This window comes from Bufo gargarizans, chromosome 2, assembly GCF_014858855.1.
Source record: "Bufo gargarizans isolate SCDJY-AF-19 chromosome 2, ASM1485885v1, whole genome shotgun sequence".
In the NCBI taxonomy this organism is placed as follows: domain Eukaryota; kingdom Metazoa; phylum Chordata; class Amphibia; order Anura; family Bufonidae; genus Bufo; species Bufo gargarizans.
Genome location: NC_058081.1, coordinates 523,485,907 through 523,504,847, shown reverse-complemented (window position 1 = coordinate 523,504,847; position 18,941 = coordinate 523,485,907). Strand labels below are relative to the sequence as shown.

Genomic DNA, 18,941 nt, shown 5'->3' with positions numbered 1-18,941 from the left:
GAAGGGGGCTTCATGTGGAAAGGTAAGGAGATTGAGAGGCTATAGCTTCTTGATGTTTGGCTGGCTGGTTTTGTCTGTACTAGTAGTGGATTTCTATCACATATGTACCTCTTGTCTTCCACTAGGTTTACTTATCCAAGGTTAAAAGGAAGAAGACGTTGCTAGGATTGGCATAGTTCCACATTTCATGCTTTATCTTGGTTGTTTGGTGTTGCCTACACTTTCCAAAGGAAATTGACAGATGATTGAAGTTTAATGACCTGAAAGAAATAATACAAGATGGGTGCTTCATGTGGAAAGGTAAGTAGATTGAGAGGCTATAGCTCCTTGATGTTTGGCTGGCTGGTTTTGTCTGTACTAGTAGTGGATTTCTATCACATATGTACCTCTTGTCTTCCACTAGGTTTAAAGGAAGAAGACGTTGCTAGGATTGGCTTAGTTCCACATTTCATGCTTTATCTTGGTTGTTTGGTGTTGCCTACACTTTCCAAAGGAAATTGACAGATGACTGAAGTTTTATGACCTGAAAGAAATAATACAAGATGGGTGCTTCATGTGGAAAGGTAAGTAGATTGAGAGGCTATAGCTCCTTGATGTTTGGCTGGCTGGTTTTGTCTGTACTAGTAGTGGATTTCTATCACATATGTACCTCTTGTCTTCCACTAGGTGTACTTATCCAAGGTTAAAAGGAAGAAGTTGATAGGATTGGCTTAGTTCCAAGCATGTTCTTTGAAGATGGTGATATTTCAGATGCTATATATTGATTGTTCGGTGTTGCCTACATGATATACTTCCAAATGGAAATTGGCAGATGACTGACATTTTATGACATGAGAAGAATAAAAAGTTTTACTTTCTATGGTAAGCAGAGTAACTGTTTTATCTTGTCTTACTTAGTAGGCTAGATTTATTGTTTTGCCAATATGTCGGCAATGATCTCTTGTTTGATTGTCCTATCGCCCACCTTTGACTAAGCATTGCCCATCTCTAAGCCGACCCCACTCAGCAACTGCCAAAGCTTAGAGGGAACACTGGTGGCGGCTCTAAGGAGACATAACTACTGTGTGGTGGAATAACTGCTGTGTGGGCACTAAGTGGGTATAACCACTGTTCAGGGGCAATAAGGGGACATAACTACTGTATGGGGGCCTAAGGGACCATAACTACTCTAAGGAAACACTAAAGGGGTGTAACTACTGTGAACGGGAAGTAAGGGTCCCTCTTTTGGGCTTTTCAAAAGATGGCAGACAGGCATGCATTGGCCTCAGCGCCATTGGAATAAGAGAATCATTGGTTCTCTTTGCCACAGCTACAACAGTCTGCAGATGCCAGTCTGGCCTCTTCTGGTCAGACCTGCATATGTGAAAGGTTACATTTGGCGCAATTATGTCATTGCTCCACTTACATGACATACCAGTAGTTCCCTGCTCCACTATTTTTTTGTGATACAGTTGGCATGCACAGAGTTCCACAGGTGCAGGCTTGTCCAGAAGTGTTTATAGCATGAGCCACAATATAGACGAGCCCCATTGCTCCAAGACGCTTATTTGCATATATTAAAACATCAATTTTCTCAGCAATGAGGGCACATATGAACATGGGACCAACACAGGTACTTTTAGCTGCCAAGCGCACATGCAGCGGCCCACTGCCAGCGTCTGGGGGATCCCTTGCCCCTTAGGAGTCTTCTACAAAATATATCCCTCTTATAGAGCAAGTTAATGTGACGCAAGTTGCAGTTAAGCAACGAGGACATGGAGTCCCCTTTATAGATGGTAATGTTGGTACCCAGGGTAGGATTGCCAGAGTGGTGTAGAGTGGCCTACAATCTCTGTAGATGTTGTATACACGTGTCACGGTGTTCTTACCTGGATATCCTTGGATCCCAGACGTGGTGTAGTCCGAAGCAAGTGCAAAAAGGGTAGTTGAACTTGGATGATGAATAAGTAAAATAAATGGAGTCTAGACTTGTAGTAACGTTAAACACGGGCCCTCCCTATATCTTAAGAATGGCTGCGCAGCGCTCAAAGTCAACAAACCTACTTAACTACAGTACCTCTAACTACTTCTTCCGCTCCGTACTTGCAGGCTGCCCAGTAGTGAGTTCGTTGCACAATCCCGCGAGACCTGTGAACTCCTGTGGCGGGTCTCGCGGGAGCATGTGCCGATGGGATTGCGTAAAGAACTCACGCCTGGGCAGCCCGCAAGTACGGAGCGGAAGAAGTATTTAAAAGTAGTTAAGTAGTTTTTTTTGGTCAATCTATGCACACACCGGCTTCACCTGGAGGGGGGGGGGGGGGGGGGGGCGATGATTGGGTTATATGTGGTGCAGCCGGCAGTAACTCTGAATTGATAAAGAAAGAATGGATAATGTGCACACGCCGGCTTCATACCTATTCTAGTTTTCCCAATAAAAGTAATTAACATTAAAAAAATCTATTTTTTTGCCTACTTCTACAAAACTGATCAAAGTGTGCAACCTCTAAATATTATCCAATCTTCTTAAAATTTGACAGATATATATTTTACATCACTGAGACTAGGCGCATTTTATTTTTTCCATTAAAAAATGAAACACCCTAAAATATATACAGTGGATATAAAACGTCTACACACCCCTGTTAAAATGTCAGGTTTCTGTGATGTAAAAAAAAAAAAGAGACAAAGATAAATTATTTCAGATCTTTTTCCACCTTTAATGTGACCTAGAAACTGTACATCATAATTAAAAAGCAAACTGAAATCTTTTAGGTAGAGGGAAGAAAAATAAAAATAAAAATAAAATAATATGGTTGCATAAGTGTGCACACCCTTAAACTAATACTTTGTTGAAGCACCTTTTGGTTTTATTACAGCACTCAGTCTTTTTGGGTATGAGTCTATCAGCATGGCACATTTTGACTTGGCAAGATTTGCCCTCTCTTCTTTGCAAAAACACTCCAAATCTGTCAGATTGCGAGGGCATTTCCTGTGCACAGCCCTCTTCAGATCACCTCACAGATTTTCAATCGGATTCAGGTCTGGGCTCTGGTTGGGCAATTCTAAAACTTTAATCTTCTTCTGGTTAAGCCATTCCTTTGTTGATTTGGATGTATGCTTTGGGTCGTTGTCATGCTGAAAGATGAAGTTCCTCTTCATGTTCAGCTTTCTAGCAGAAGCCTGAAGGTTTTGTGCCAATATTGACTGGTATTTGGAACTGTTCATAATTCCCTCTAGCTTAACTAAGGCCCCAGTTCCAGCAGAAGAAAAACAGCCCCAAAGCATGATGCTGCCACAACCATGCTTCACTGTGGGTTTGGTGTTCTTTTGGTGATGTGCAGTGTCGTTTTTGCGTCAAACATATCTTTTGGAATTATGGCCAAAAAGTTCAACCTTAGTTTCATCAGACCATAACATCTTTTCCCACATGTTTTTGGGAGACTTCAGATGTGTTTTTGCAAAATGTAGCCTGGCTTGGATGTTTTTCTTCGTAAGAAAAGGCTTTCGTCTTGCCACTTTACCCCATAGCCCAGACATATGAAGAATACGGGAGATTGTTGTCACATGTACCACACAGCCAGTATTTGCCAGATATTCCTGCAGCTCCTTTAATGTTGCTGTAGGCCTCTTGGTAGCCTCCCAGACCAGTTTTCTTCTCGTCTTTTCATCAATTTTGGAGGGACGTCCAGTTCTTGGTAATGTCACTGTTGTGCCATATTTTCTCCACTTGATGATGACTGTCTTCACTGTGTTCCATGGTATATCTAATGCCTTGGAAATTCTTTTGTACCTGACTGATACCTTTTAAAGGAATTCTGTCACCACATTTTACCCCCTACAGTAAAACATAGCTACTTGTAGGTCTCCCTGAGCTGTATTAAATGATGCCCTTATTAACTAATAGTCTTGATTTATTTCTTTATAAAATCGATTTTAGTGATATGCTAATGACTTACATAAGGTGCCCAAGGTGATGTCCTTTCCTAACTTGGTGCCCAGCCGCACCCCTCGGTCCGGTGCCCAGCGCTGCCTTCCTGAGTCCAGCGCCGCCTCTAATATAATATATTCAGGAGCCGATGCGCTGACGTAATTCCTGAGCCTGTTTGAAATTCCTTGCGTGCGCACTACACACTGTAGTCTGCGCCCGTGCAGATTACAGGTAATGGCATCATCAAGCGAAGTGTGCATGCCGGCCGCACAGGATAACTTCCAGCACTCTCCCTCAGCTCTCACTCCCGCTTCTCTCTCCCCTGGCTCCACTACCACATGAGGGCGTTAATGAGAACATGTTATGAGCTGGGTAGTGAGCACGCCATGTTTTCAAAAAAAATTTATAGTCTGAAAAATACTGTGGTTTATGTTTGCATCATTTACTGGAAACCACCCATAGAGACTATACCCCCAAATTATTCAAAACTGAACTTTTAACCCTTTTGATTATTTATTAATTAATTAAAGTTAAGTAGAGGTGAAATTTTTAAATGTTTGCAGAATTTCCATTTGGATTAGTTTTTTTCATATATCAAGGCAGGGGTTAACAGCAAAATAAACAACAATAGAGATTAACCCTGATTCTACAGTTTACAGAAGCACAAGGCATAGCTCAGAAGGGAAGGAGTGACATATAGTATTTGGAGAGCAGATTTTGGTGGAATGGTTTTCCGGTAACATGCCGCATTTGAAGAGACCATGAGGCTTGGAAGGGACTAAAATGTTTAACAACAGGTTCCCTACTCTACAGAGAACGGCAGACGTGCAACATACCTACACATATTTGCAAAGACACCGCACATAAAAACATTTTCATCATATATAAACCATTTTATTTATCTTGAGAAGAGGCGTCTAAGGGGGGACATTATTAACTTGTACTTATATATAAATAGCTGTGTAAAGGGGGAATATTAATTACCAATATTTAAGTACATATCAATAATTAATATTCATATGACGCCGCCTATTTATAGCTTTATAATAATAACACACTATTCCTTTGCTTCACACTACCCGCTAAACTAGCTGCAAGTGCCTAACTGAGCTAACTACCGCCAATAACCACACGTTACACAGTAGGTATAATACAAATAATACAAGATATTTATTATCACCTACAGTACACAATACATACAATACAGCACCAAAATTACAGCACTAAATACACTGTTCAATCCCAAGTTCCACCCACAAACTAACTAATACACACACACACACACACACACACAATAGCAGCCCACCCCACCTGGCTCTAAAACTATCCCTAAGGGAATAACGAAGGGTAAACGGTGGCACTGCAGGGGTGAATGCAGGCCACAGACACAGGGTTCTAGGGGTAAATGCAGGCAGGGGTATAGCAGGGGTTAGAGCAGGGATGAATTGGTGGTTCAGGGATTAATAGGGGTAGGTAGGGGCTGGATCGTTGGTGGGATAGGGAAATAAGGGCAGGTGGCAATGGGATAGGGAATCGTTGGTGGTATAGGGTTAATGACTCAGCCCTCCAGGGGTTAAATATGGGGAGGTGGGTTGATTAGATGCGGAATATGGGAGTAGGGGTGAATATCGTTGGTGGGATAGGGAATATGGGCAAGTAGGGGTTAATATAATATCGTTGGTGGGATAGGGAATATGGGCAAGTAGGGGTTAATATATATTGTTGGTGGGCGGGATAGGGGGCAATACTCAGCCCTCCAGGGATTGCTCTTTGTCCAGGGGCGATCCTCTTGAGGGGGGCGGCTCGGCTCTCCTGCCTTAGTGCAGGGCCTGCCAGACATTTTTGTCCAGCGGACCGCCCTGCTGCCCCGCCCATACTGTGGTGCGCGGGCACGCGCCACCATTGGAGACACGTGGGCCGGCGCAGTGAGATAACGTCACTACGCCAGCCCGCGCATCCCCGCACGAGCGCATCGGGGCCGTGCCACTTGCTGACAGGTGGGAGAAGCCTTAGATCTCCCGCCTGTAGGATTTGCATTGCGGGCATCGCGATGGTAATCGCGCTGCCGGAATGTGCATAATAGAAGGAGGGGAGGTTTCTCCCTTCCTTCTATCATGCATAATTATCTCCATCTCTATTGAATCAAAGTTCTTTGAAGTATGCAGGATGACCGGACTCTTGTGCTTGGGGCACATTCACACTGATACTTCTGGTTTCAGGTGAATCAGGGGACATCAATGGGGCCTATGGATATGGGGGCTATATGATTTATAAGGGGACACATATATGGGGGCACATGTATAAGGGGGCACGTATTCCCCACAGGGGCCACAATGAGCCCCTGTGGAATATTAAGGACAGATGTGCGCAGATGTTGGGCACATCTGCGCACATCATCCCACAATGTGCCTATCTATGTATGTATATATATACACTCACCTAAAGAATTATTAGGAACACCTGTTCTATTTCTCATTAATGTGATTATCTAGTCAACCAATCACATGGCAGTTGCTTCAATGCATGTAGGGTTGTGGTCCTGGTCAAGACAATCTCCTGAACTCCAAACTGAATGTCAGAATGGGAAAGAAAGGTGATTTAAGCAATTTTGAGCGTGGCATGGTTGTTGGTGCCAGACGGGCCGGCCTGAGTATTTCACAATCTGCTCAGTTACTGGGATTTTCACGCACAACCATTTCTAGGGTTTACAAAGAATGGTGTGAAAATCCAGTATGCGGCAGTCCTGTGGGCGAAAATGCCTTGTTGATGCTAGAGGTCAGAGGAGAATGGGCCGACTGATTCAAGCTGATAGAAGAGCAACGTTGACTGAAATAACCACTCGTTACAACCGAGGAATGCAGCAAAGCATTTGTGAAGCCACAACACGCACAACCTTGAGGCGGATGGGCTACAACAGCAGAAGACCCCACCGGGTAGCACTCATCTCCACGACAAATAGGAAAAAGAGGCTACAATTTGCACAAGCTCACCAAAATTGGACTGTTGAAGACTTGAAAAATGGTTTCTTGAACATGACAATGAGTTCACTGTACTAAAATGGCCCCCACAGTCACCAGATCTCAACCAGATAGAGCATCTTTGGGATGTGGTGGAATGGGAGCTTTGTGCCCTGTAAATGCATCCCTGAAATCTCCATCAACTGCAAGATGCTATCCTATCAATATGGGCCAACATTTCTAAAGAATGCTATCAGTGTCATGGAACCATGAACCAGACGTACAACAAGAGATAAGTGGAAATAAGAAGGCTTTATTGAAAATCAAGCTGTAAGGCAAAAGTCCAAACGGATGGCTAAACCGAAGCAGGGTCTTGCGAAGCCAGAGGTCAGGAACCAGAAGGGTAGTCAGACGAAGCCTGGATCAGGAACCAGCAGGGTAGTCAGACGAAGCCTGGATCAGGAACCAGCAGGGTAGTCAGACGAAGCCAGGATCAGGAACCAGAAGCAGCAGCAGTCTTAGAAGCATGTGAACACAGGAGGACCAAGCAAGGAACTGAAGCCACAGACCTCCTATATATATGAGCTAGGCATCCAGCTCCTCCCAGTGGGAAGGAGAAGCCGCAGGGTGGGAGGCTACAAGAAACCCAGAAACCAAGATGGCCGCCAGCACATGTCAAACGAAGGAGAACAGCAAGAAGGTAAGACCATGACAGTACCTCCCCCTCAAGGGCCCCTCCTCCGCGGAGTAAAGAACGGTTTCTGAGGGAAGCGTGCGTGGAAGGCTCGGAGCAAGGCAGGAGCATGGACACCTGCGGAGGGAACCCAGGAACGCTCCTCTGGACCATAACCACGCCAATGGACCAAAAACTGCACCCGACCGCGGACCAGGCGTGAGTCCAGGATATTGCTCACCTCATACTCCTCACGATTGCCCACTTGGACCGGACGAGGCCGAGGAACCGAGGAAGTGAAACGATTACACACCAGTGGCTTCAACAGGGAGACATGAAACACGTTGGAGATCCGCATGCCAGGAGGAAGCGCAAGGGCATAGGCTACCGAGTTTACCCTGCGAAGCACTCGGAAGGGACCAACAAAGCGAGGCGCCAGCTTGGGAGTGGGCACTCGAAGGTTGAGGTTGCGGGTGGACAACCATACGCGGTCTCCGACCTGGTAGGAAGGAGCGGGCGCTCGTCTGCGATCAGCCTGGAGTCTCTGGCGCTGCGCAGAGACCTCAAGGGACCTCTGGATCTGTACCCAAGAAGCACGTAGGACGGAAAGGTGATCCTCCACAGCCGGAATATCCTGGGGAGAGAATACCTCCGGTAACACGGCAGGTTGGAACCCATAATTGGCCATGAAGGGAGACGTCCCAGAGGAAGAGTTCACCGCCGTGTTCCTGGCAAACTCAGCCCAAGGCAGGAGGTCAACCCAATTGTCTTGGTGATCGGAGACATAGCAACGAAGGAATTGCTCCAAGGCCTGATTGGCTCGTTCTGCGGCCCCATTGGACTGAGGGTGGTAGGCCGAGGAGAAAGAGAGATGAATCCCCAACTGGGAGCAAAAGGCGCGCCAGAACCTGGACACAAACTGACTCCCCCGATCCGACACAATCTCCTTGGGCAAACCGTGCAACCGGAAGACCTCCCTGGCAAAAATCGAGGCCAACTCTTGTGCAGAGGGTAACTTCTTGAGAGGAACACAGTGGCACATTTTGGAAAACCGATCCACAATCATGAGAATGACCGTATGGCCTCGGGATGCAGGGAGGTCCACAATGAAATCCATCCCCAGGTGTGACCATGGACGCTCCCCGGTGGCTATGGGTTGCAAAAGGCCCAACGGAAGGTGCCGAGGGGACTTACTCTGGGCACAAACGGAGCATGCCGCTACATATGCGGCGATGTCGGAACGTAGAGAAGGCCACCAGAACAGACGTGAAACAGCCCAGGACAGCTGATTCTTTCCAGGATGCCCCGCAGCCTTGGAGTTATGGTAGGTTCGCAACAACCGAGTGCGCAACTCCTCAGGCACAAAACATCTGCCGTTGGGTCTCCCAGAGGGAGCACCAGATTGAGCCGCCAAAATCTGCTCACCCAGGGGAGAGGTCAGGCTGGTGCGAATGGCGGCCAGGATCTGATTCGGAGGTATGACCGAAGTCGGAATCGACTCCTCCCCGGACAGCTCGGAGTACTGCCGTGATAAGGCATCCACTCTGATGTTCTTGGAACCGGGTAGGTAGGAGACCACGTAATTAAAACGTGACAAGAACAGAGCCCATCTGGCCTGACGTGGTGTCAATCTCTTGGCCTCAGAGAGGTAGGTCAGATTCTTGTGGTCCGTCAGGATGAGAACCGGAACCACCGAGCCCTCGAGCAAGTGCCTCCATTCTTTAAGTGCCTGCACGATGGCCAATAACTCCCTGTCACCAATCTGATAGTTGCACTTTAGAGCCTCAAAAGCTCGGATGGCCTCGAGCGGCCAGACCTGGGGATTACTGCCCTTCCTGGTCAGATCCGTGAGAGGCTTGGCTAGCATGGAAAAGTCCCTGATGAACTTCCGTTAATAATTGGCGAAGCCCAAAAAGCGCTGCAGGGCACGAAGACCACTGGGCTGGGGCCACTGTAAGACAGCCGAAACCTTCTCAGGATCCATGGAGAACCCCTCAGCGGAAATGATGTAACCTAAGAAGGTTACCTGGGATCGGTGAAATTCGCATTTCTCAAGCTTACTGAACAGCTTGTTCTCTCGTAACCGTTGCAACACTCGTCTGACATCCAGAATGTGGGCCTCCATGGATTCAGAATATACCAAGATGTCATCCAAATAGACCACCACACATTGCTGCAACAGGTTACGGAAAACATCGTTGATGAATTCCTGGAAGACTGCGGGCGCATTGCACAACCCAAAGGGCATAACCAAGGATTCATAATGACCGGTCCTGGTGTTAAACGCGGTCTTCCACTCATCGCCCGCCTTGATCCTTACCAGGTTATATGCCGCCCTCAGGTCGAGTTTGGTAAAGACCGTGGCCCCTTTGAGGCGATCGAACAGCTCGGAAATCAAGGGTATCGGGTAAGCGTTCTTGATCGTGATGCGATTGAGACCCCTGTAATCGATGCAAGGCCTCAACTCACCGCCCTTCTTTTTCACAAAGAAAAATCCAGCCCCTGCCGGGGACGAGGATTTGCGAATGTGTCCGCGTGAAAGCGCCTCCCTCACGTACTCCTCCATGGCCTCATTCTCCGCTACCGACAGTGGATAGACTTTGCCATGAGGAGGAACGGCACCAGATTGTAACTCTATGGCACAATCGTATGGGCGGTGCAGAGGTAGGGCAACCGCACGCACCTTATCGAATACATCCCGGTACTCCTCGTATTCAGGAGGCAACAGAGAGTCCGAGGAAGTACACAGCAACTTGACAGGCCCATGGATGCAACTAGCCCCACACTGCGGTGACCACGAGAGGATCTCGGCCGATCTCCAATCGAAAGTCGGATTATGCTTCTGGAGCCAGGGGTACCCCAAGACCACCGAGTAGTGTGGAGACGAAATAACCTGGAGACAGACCGACTCTCTGTGAACGGCACCAATGGCCATCCCCACTGGAAGGGTCTCCTGAGTCACGTGTGGCGGCAGAAGGGGTCTGCCGTCTATCGCCTCAAGAGCCAGTGGGGAACCTCGAGGCTGCAGAGGAATGGAATTGGCGGCAGCGAACACACTATCAATGAACAAACCATCAGCACCAGAGTCCACCAACGCCTGGGTCGTCACCGAGCCCCCGACCCAGGAGAGGACAACAGTAATCAGTGGTTTGTCAACACGGGAAACCGGGTACGAGGAGACTCCACCCAAGATCTGCCCCCGACAGGATCTCAGGTGCGAGCGTTTCCCGGACGGTTCGGGCATGCCAACCGAAAATGCCCACCGAGACCACAGTACATGCAACGGCCCTCGCGTCTCCGGAGTACCCTCTCCCCCTCGGACAGGCGAGCAAACCCCAGCTGCATGGGTTCACCCCCAGACAAGTCATCCCCAGGAGGCGTGGGAGGAGAGGGAGGCACGGGTGGGACAGCAAACGTAGGCGCCAATCTGTTAGAAGACCTCCGCAGGCTCTCCTTAAAGGAAGGTCTCTCCCTGAGTCTGGTGTCAATCAAAATCAGGAAAGAAATAAGAGACTCGAGCTCCACTGGTAGGTCCTTAGCTGCAACCTCATCCTTCAAGGCATCCGAGAGACCATGAGAGAAAGCAGCGACCAGAGCCTCATTATTCCAGCCCACCTCTGCTGCCAGGGTACGAAACTCAATGGCGTATTCAGCTACGGATCGTGAACCCTGTCTGATGGACATAAGGAGCTTCGCAGCAGAGGCAGCATGAGCCGGCACATCGAATACCTTCCGAAGAGAAGCAACAAAACCGGAAAACTCGGCAACCACCGGATTGTTGTTCTCCCATAAAGGGCTGGCCCAGGCCAAGGCCTTGTCCGAGAGCAGCGAGATCAAGAAGCCCACCTTTGATCTCTCAGTAGGAAAGGCATGTGGCAGCAACTCGAAATAAATGCCCACCTGGTTAAGGAAACCTCGGCACTGAGTTGGCTCTCCCCCAAAGCGCTGTGGAAGGGGGGCAGAACCGGTCATACCCCGAAACACCGCAGGCGCAGCAACAGGTGTCGGGGTAGACTCTAGCGCAACAACCGGAGCGGCAGTAGGAGCGGGCCCAGGAGCGACAACCGACCCATCGGCAACGGAAGCTAAATGAGCCGTGCGTTCAAGCAGGGTTTGCAACGCCACAGCGAACCGACCCAACAGGTGATCCTGCTGATCAAGTCTGGCAACCAGCGTAGGTAGCGAGGATGGCCCTGTACCGTCAGAATTCATGGCTTGGTCCTAATGTCATGGAACCATGAACCAGACGTACAACAAGAGATAAGTGGAAATAAGAAGGCTTTATTGAAAATCAAGCTGTAAGGCAAAAGTCCAAACGGATGGCTAAACCGAAGCAGGGTCTTGCGAAGCCAGAGGTCAGGAACCAGAAGGGTAGTCAGACGAAGCCTGGATCAGGAACCAGCAGGGTAGTCAGACGAAGCCTGGATCAGGAACCAGCAGGGTAGTCAGACGAAGCCAGGATCAGGAACCAGAAGCAGCAGCAGTCTTAGAAGCATGTGAACACAGGAGGACCAAGCAAGGAACTGAAGCCACAGACCTCCTATATATATGAGCTAGGCATCCAGCTCCTCCCAGTGGGAAGGAGAAGCCGCAGGGTGGGAGGCTACAAGAAACCCAGAAACCAAGATGGCCGCCAGCACATGTCAAACGAAGGAGAACAGCAAGAAGGTAAGACCATGACAATCAGCACCTTGTTAAATCAATGCCACGTAGAATTAAGGCAGTTCTGAAGGCAAAAGGGGGTCCAACACTGTATTAGTATGGTGTTCCTAATAATTCTTTAGGTGAGTGTATATCATAGGTGTGCCCTGTCAGGTTTAATAAGTAGGATTTCTTGCCTTATAAATGGGGTTGGGACCATCAGTTGCGTTGTGGAGAAGACAGGTGGATACACAGCTGATAGTCCTACTGAATAGACTGTTAGAATTTATATTATGGCAAGAAAAAAGCAGCTAAGTAAAGAAAAACGAGTGGCCATCATTACTTTAAGAAATGAAGGTCAGTCAGTCCGAAAAATTGGGAAAACTTTGAAAGTGTCCCCAAGTGCAGTCACAAAAACAATCAAGCGCTACAAAGAAACTGGCTCACATGCGGACCGCCCTAGGAAAGGAAGACCAAGAGTCACCTCTGCTGTGGAGGATAAGTTCATCCGAGTCACCAGCCTCAGAAATCGCAGGTTAACAGCAGCTCAGATTAGAGACCAGGTCAATGCCACACAGAGTTCTAGCAGCAGACACATCTCTAGAACAACTGTTAAAAGGAGACTGTGTGAATCAGGCCTTCATGGTAGAATATCTGCTAGGAAACCACTGCTAAGGACAGGCAACAAGCAGAAGAGACTTGTTTGGGCTAAAGAACACAAGGAATGGACATTAGACCAGTGGAAATCTGTGCTTTGGTCTGATGAGTCCAAATTTGAGATCTTTGGTTCCAACCACCGTGTCTTTGTGTGACGCAGAAAAGGTGAACGGATGGACTCTACATGCCTGGTTCCCACCGTGAAGCATGGAGGAAGAGGTGTGATGGTGTGGGGGTGCTTTGCTGGTGACACTGTTGGGGATTTATTCAAAATTGAAGGCATACTGAACCAGCATGGCTACCACAGCATCTTGCAGCGGCATGCTATTCCATCCGGTTTGCGTTTAGTTGGACCATCATTTATTTTTCAACAGGACGATGACCCCAAACACACCTCCAGGCTGTGTAAGGGCTATTTGACCATGAAGGAGAGTGATGGGGTGCTGCGCCAGATGACCTGGCCTCCACAGTCACCGGACCAGAACCCAATCGAGATGGTTTGGGGTGAGCTGGACCGCAGAGTGAAGGCAAAAGGGCCAACAAGTGCTAAGCATCTCTGGGAACTCCTTCAAGACTGTTGGAAGACCATTTCAGGTGACTACCTCTTGAAGCTCATCAAGAGAATGCCAAGAGTGTGCAAAGCAGTAATCAAAGCAAAAGGTGGCTACTTTGAAGAACCTAGAATATGACATATTTTCAGTTGTTTCACACTTTTTTGTTATGTATATAATTCCACATGTGTTAATTCATAGTTTTGATGCCTTCAGTGTGAATCTACAATTTTCATAGTCATGAAAATAAAGAAAACTCTTTGAATGAGAAGGTGTGTCCAAACTTTTGGTCTGTACTGTATATATATATATATATATATATACATATATATATATATATATATATATATATATATACACACACACACATATATTTCAACCCTTCCTCAACAGGCTGCACAAACAATATGGAGAAAAGCTGGGCACTGACTCCATCTGGAGAAGAAAAAGTTCAGTCTCCAGAAACATCAAGGCTTCTTTACTTCTTTAGTCTACCTTGGGACGTGTCAACAGCAGGAACAGTTGATTGTTTAAAAAAAGTCTTAGATTAATTCTTAAAAATGCAGCACCACATACCTATTACATTCAGTAATGTCTCCTCTAATTATACAGATTTTCCTTCCTTATCTTCTCTATTCAGACCAGAGCGTCATGATGACTTCTCTCAGGCACATCTCATCTGTGCAAAGCTTGCCACACCAACCTCTTAGGTTCTTCACTTTTCCATCGTCCTCCCCCTCCTGGTACCCATATCCTACTGCCTCTAATATCCTGCCCGCTATGCTCCCCCAATACCCCAAATACTATACTACAGAAATAATAGTGCTATACAGAGAGTCCCACCCCATAATACATGCAATAGCAAACCCAAAAGTTCCGCCAATAGTTATAATTCTCTCCCAGAGTGCCCTCATTATTAGCATATTAATAGTGACAATGCTCCCCTATAGTGCCTCCAGTAGTTATAGTGCCCGTAATAATTATAATGCCCCAAAAGTGCAGCTAATACTTATAATGCCCCCTTTAGTGTCCAAGTTCTTATAGTGCCACCAGTACATAAAATGTCCCCTACAGTGGCCAAGTACCTATAATCTCCAACCTCATAGTGCTCCTAATAGTTATTAATGCTCCCATAGTGCCCCTGGTATTTAGATAATATCCCCTATAGTTCCCAAGTACCTATACTCCCCCATCTCATACTGCTCCTAATAGTTATTAATAATTCATAGTGTCCCCAGTACCTATAATATTTCCTATAGTTGTCCAGTACTTATAATCCCCCCATAATGCCCCTAAGAGGTATAATGCCCCCATAATATCTCCAGTACTTATAATGCCTCCTATAGCGGCCAAGTACCTATAATCACCCCACCACATAGTGCTCGTAATAGTTATAATGCTCCTCTGTGGCAAGAAAAAAAATACTCACTTCACTGACACTACAAGCCTCTTCTAGCCTGCCCCTGCATTTCCTGCATCCTGGAGCAGGTAGTCATAAAGCCGTCTTCGCGATCTGGTTGAAATTTTATCAATCGGATTGGGAGAATCGGACAGAAACAGCTGAATCCCACACCTGTTTGGGGGCAAAAACAACATTTTATTGGAAGAAATTTATTAATTTTATTTTATTCATCATGAGAAGAGGCGTCTAAGGGGGGCACATTAATGCTTATGAAAGTCTGGGTCTCACTCCCCTTTTATAAAATTCTCGTCCCCACCTATCCCTTTGCTGAACTTGAAGGGATTTTTTTCAACTGTATTAACTATATAACAGCAAAGTGTTTCTAAATTCCATGAAATGCCTGTGGAGTCAAAGCACTCAGTATATCCCTCGACAAATTCCTTGAGAGATGTAGTTTGCAAAATGGAGTCTCTTTAAGTCCATTCTAAGGGTACCTCTGGGTCTCTTCATATGCGACATGGCACTCAACAAAACATTCCAGCAAAATGTGCCCTGCAAAAACCATATAGCGCGCTCCTTCCATTCTGAGCACTGCAGTGTGCCATACATCAGAATCAGGGTAATAAATATAGACGTTTGCTTGGATGTTAATCTTTGCTTTGTTACAGGAAGAAATTAATTCAAGTAGAAAATCTGCAAAAAAAAAGTTACATTTCACCTCTATTTTTCTTTAAGTTCTGTGGAACAGCTTAAGGGTGAACTAAGTTTCTAAAGTCAGTTTTTAATAATTTGAGGGGTGTAGTTTCTAAAATGGAGTCATTTATGGGTGGTTTCTGTAAGCCCTTCAAACTCACTTCAGAACTGTCCTGTCCTTAAAAAAGTGGGATTTGGACATTTTCCTAATTTCAAGAAATTGCTTCTAAAATTGGACGCCTTATAAACGTACTAAATAAAAAAAATTACATTTATAGAATGATTACAAATAAATATATACGGCTGGCTCACAGTAACATCAATACATTTAATATAGGTTTAAAATACGTACACTTTATAAAATCTTAAAATCACATTAATACAATCTCAGTCCCTTTAATATTTGTATGCGGCGTTCATGCATGTATTATCACAGATGGCGGCTTTTATGACTTATTTTGGACTGTGATTTTACACTTTATATCAATTAAAATATTTAGTATATTTCCAAATTTCCAGAGATATATCATCTCCTTTATATTGTAATAGTTCACACTTGTGTTAGTGTGGAAGGCACTGCAGTCTTTTTATTATCAGACAGATTCACTCAGGGCGTTGCGCTACAATGGCGTCAGATATTGTGTCCCATAACAAATCGTGTTATTTGTGTGTTAATGTCCTATATTCCAGACTGTACTGTTCGTGTGATATTATTAGGATAAGCTGGATTTCTCTTACCAGACTTGACAATCTTCCTGCGCTTATCGCGATCACTTCAATTCACCGGCCGCGATATCTTTGAGCATGCGCATTAGGATCTTACCCACGCCGGACTTAGGAAGATGCTTCGTTCACTTGGAGTGTCTTGGAAAAGTTTTTCAATGTGCTCAGTCAAAGTTGCAGCCGTATATATTTATTTGCATTTATTTGTTTTAGTGCTTAGAGGTAGAAGGCCGGCAGTGCTCCAGTGTGTTTGCATCTGGTGAGCGTTCCACTATAAAGCATATTTAAAGAATGATGCCATCATAAAGTGGACAAATGGTGAATGTTAATTAATAGTTATTTTATAAGTTATTACTATGTCTTAAAAGCAGAGAAATTCTAATTTAGAAAATAGCACATTTTTCAAAATTTTCTGTAAATTTTAGATTTTGTTTATAGATAAAGAGAAAACATATTGACTCAAATTTACCACTTGTCTCAAAGGGGTTAAACTTTAGGATCAAAGAGAAATCACAATGACTTGCGTATGAGTAAGGATATCCTATTATCCAGTTCAGTGAAGAAACAAGCAGATGATCCACCCACAAGCAGCTGCAGCAGTGACATGAATTACTGGTGATGGCATTCCTAAAATGTTACATTTATTGTCCCTTCTAACATTTCTATAATGTTTTAACCAATTATAGAGGGGATAGATGGATCAGTTTTAAGGATAGGACTTTCATTTGGAATGTTTTTGACAAGGCCTCAAGGTGTGTTTGACTTGACAATTGAATCATAGTCAATCTGTGAGCATCTCTGCTCAATACAGCTAGTTCCATGAATGCCCTCACCAGCATCCTTAGACATTGACAACATATCCATATGGAAATATTTCCTATCCTTCCCTTTTAACTTGAAGTTGGGGAAAACATAACAGAATATAGAAACCCAAACAACTTTAGCTCCTGTTTGTGTAGTTAGTTGCTTATTTACAAAGTCATCAAGGCTGAACTTGCGGATAATGTTAAATGTATGGTGGCCTTGTTACACCTGCTCGTTATTTGCTTCTCTATGGAATCGTTCACATGGGAATATCTTTTTATAGAGATTTGAAAAAGCAAACATTGTGAATCTTGAACAATAACATTCCCTGTTTAATCTGTAAGATTTAAATGACTTATCCTCTACTGTGACTGATGTCCAGGCTCTGAGATGAAGTTCACTTTATTCACATTTTGTTATGTTGTGGTCTTGTGCCTGAATAAAAAAATAAAATAAAATGTTCTCCTTCATTCTTTACTTAATACCCCATTAAGACAGAGTGAAAATGTATCTAAAAGGAAAAACTAACATTTTTGCGTTCACATAAGTATTCAGAACCTTTGCTATGACACTTAAATTTTTGCCCTGAGGGCCTCCTATTTCTCTTAATCATCTTTCAGATATTTTTACACTTTGACTGGAGTCCACTTGTGGTAAATTCAGTTTATTTGACATGATTTGGAAACACACAGCCCTGTGTACAGAGGCGGACTGGGAACTTAAATTGGCCCTGGAAAAAATACTAAAAGTGGCCCCGTTTAGTAGTTGGCTCCAAATTAATGAAACGCAGGACCAGCAATACCATATTGCAGCACATTATACCACCCCAACAGAGCCAAATACAACAGTCCTTCACATAACACTGCCACCAGCAGCACAAAGTACATCCCCAAAAACTTCCACTGGCCGGCTGTGGGGAGGTCCCAGGCGGCCCTCTGGGCATCGGCCTACTAGGAAATTTCCCTGTAAGGTCTATGGCCAATCTGCCCCTGCCTTTGTATAGGTCTCACAGCTGACAATACATATCAGAGCAAAAACCAAGCCATGGGGAGGAAATAATTGCCCTTTAGAGCCCAGAGACATGATCTTGTGGAGGCACAGATCTGGAGAAGGGTACAAAAAATTCTGGAAGTAGTTTGGAATAACCAGGACTCTTCCTAGATCACCAAACGTAGTAATCATGGGAGAATCACCTTGGTAAGAGAGGTGACCAAGACCCCTGTGGTCACTCTGGCTGAGCTCTAAAGATCCTGCATGTAGATTGGAGAAACTTCTAGAAGGTCAGCCATCACTGCAGCAATTCCTCCAGTCTGGGTTTTAAGTAAGATTGGCAAGAAAAAAAAAGCCTCTCCCCAGTAACAGACACACACAAGCTTGCCTGAAGTTTGCAAAAAAGCACCTAAAGAACTCTCAGACTGTGAGAAACAAGATTCTCTGGTCTGATAAAACTAACATTGAACTCAATTGTAAGCGTCATATCTGTAACAAACCAGACACTACTGCTCATGACCTGCCCAATACCTTCCCTACAGTAAAGCATGGTGGTGGCAGCAACTTGCTGTGGCAGTGTTTTTCAGTGACTGGGACAGGGAGACTGGTCAGGATTGAGGGAAATTTGAATAAAGCAAAGTACAGATATTCTTAGTGAAAACCTGCTCTGGATCTCAGACTGTGCCGAAGGTTCACCTTCCAACAAAACAATGACTCTAAGCTCATAGCCAAGACAACACTGGCATGGCCTAGGGACAACTCTGTAAATGTTCTTGTGTGGTCCAGCCAGAGCCCTGACTTGAACCCAATAGAACATCTCTGGAGAGACGTGAAAATGGCTGTCCACTGACGGTCCCCATCCAACCTGACAGAGCTTGAGAGGATCTGCAGAGAAGAATAACAGAAAATTCCCAAACCCCGGTACAAAAAAACTTTTGGTATC

At 45.4% G+C, this 18,941-nt stretch overlaps 1 long non-coding RNA gene across 1 annotated transcript; it reads left to right on the top strand.

Annotated features, from left to right (window-relative positions):
* The first annotated feature begins 416 nt into the window (after positions 1-416).
* On the top strand, positions 417-16,815 carry LOC122926595. Its single transcript, XR_006387687.1, has 3 exons — positions 417-563; positions 667-861; positions 16,688-16,815. It is a non-coding gene; the product is annotated as an uncharacterized LOC122926595 (long non-coding RNA).
* The last annotated feature ends 2,126 nt before the right edge of the window (positions 16,816-18,941 follow it).